Source organism: Suricata suricatta, chromosome 15, assembly GCF_006229205.1.
Source record: "Suricata suricatta isolate VVHF042 chromosome 15, meerkat_22Aug2017_6uvM2_HiC, whole genome shotgun sequence".
NCBI classification, from domain to species: Eukaryota; Metazoa; Chordata; class Mammalia; order Carnivora; family Herpestidae; genus Suricata; species Suricata suricatta.
Genome location: NC_043714.1, coordinates 67,005,698 through 67,007,023, shown reverse-complemented (window position 1 = coordinate 67,007,023; position 1,326 = coordinate 67,005,698). Strand labels below are relative to the sequence as shown.

At 38.9% G+C, this 1,326-nt stretch overlaps 2 long non-coding RNA genes across 2 annotated transcripts in view; one reads left to right on the top strand and one right to left on the bottom strand.

Annotated features, from left to right (window-relative positions):
* LOC115279396 overlaps positions 1-588 on the bottom strand; it is a 5,214-nt gene extending 4,626 nt beyond the window's left edge. The window contains exon 1 of the long non-coding RNA XR_003903407.1: positions 549-588. This is a non-coding gene — a long non-coding RNA (uncharacterized LOC115279396). The remainder of the gene's footprint in view (positions 1-548) is intronic.
* Positions 1-1,326, top strand: part of LOC115279395 — an 89,331-nt gene that overhangs the window by 81,423 nt on the left and 6,582 nt on the right. The gene's annotated exons all lie outside the window — the stretch shown is intronic.

The following is a 1,326-nucleotide window of genomic DNA, read 5'->3' as shown; positions in this document are numbered from 1 at the left end:
GGAGGCTCTAGTAAGAGATACAAAGGGCTAGAAAGGAATAAAGTCAAGCTACGTATTATTCCAGTCCTCTCACTGCCAGGTCCCCTTGGGTTGGTTGAGTCCCTTTTTTAGTGGACATGTCCTATCAAGCAGTTTTCTCTCCACAGAGTCACCTTCTCTTTGGTCATTTGCTGAAATCTTAGTGAGATTGTCAGAGTGGCATTGGGTGATGATCTAAGCTAGGCCTTAGACTTTGAATTTTAAGTGATACAGAGATGGAAAAAGAGAACTGATGATGCCTGTGTTGGACCCTTCAAAAAACAAAACTGAGTGGCTTGTTATAGATTCCTGGAGCTAAGCTGGTCCTATTCTTTTTCAGGTCCTGATTCTGCAAGTGTTTCCTTAAATGTCATGCTTCACCCATATTCAACTGAAAAGGCACTCATAGCTGACAAAGTACATTGTTAGAGGTAACACAGCTAGTAAGTAGAAAATACGGGATTCAAATTCAGATTTGTTCCCAATACACTACACTGCTTACACATGCCAAGAATTTAGAAGTCCATTACCTGTACAAAGAGATTTGAACTCAGTCTGCTGTTAAAAGCTGAGCAAGTTTTTCAGAGGTGTCTCTGTCTGGTGCCTGGAAGTAGGGGAAAATACAAAATAAAGAACAATTTGGAAAACTGTTAAGACTGATAGAATTCTTTGTACAGAAGAGAAACTAACTGATCATCAACGTATAAAACCATAGTTATTTGCAAAAGACTTTTCATTCTCATTTCTAATTCTTACATTTTTCACTGGTCTCAGTTCTGAGAGTAACTAGAGAAGGAAGCAAATATTTATATCTTATTGACAGTGGGATTTTGTAGTATATGGTATCTACTATAGATTGAATTTTTATGCCCCACCCCAAATTTAATGTGGGCTTCCATGGTATGGTGAGCACGTTGGACCCTGAAAACTTAATATTTAAGGTGATGATATGAGGAGGTGGGGCCTTTGGGAGCTAATTAGGTCATGATGGGAGAGCTCTCATGAATGGTTTTTGTACTTTTCTGAAAGATACACTGAAGAGCTCCCTTGCCTTTCACCTGCTTGAGGACCACTGTGAAGGCATCACCTGTGAATCAAAAAGTAAGTATGTTCTCACCAGACACCAAATCTGCTGGCACCCAGACTGTGGATGCCCATCCTCCTGAACTTTGAGAAATTTCTATTATTTATCATTTACACTGTTAATGGTATTTTACTACAGCAGCATGAACAGACTAAGACAATATTTTTATAATAGTTTATTGTCAAATTAGTTTCCATATAACACCCAGTGCTTCTCCCCACAAG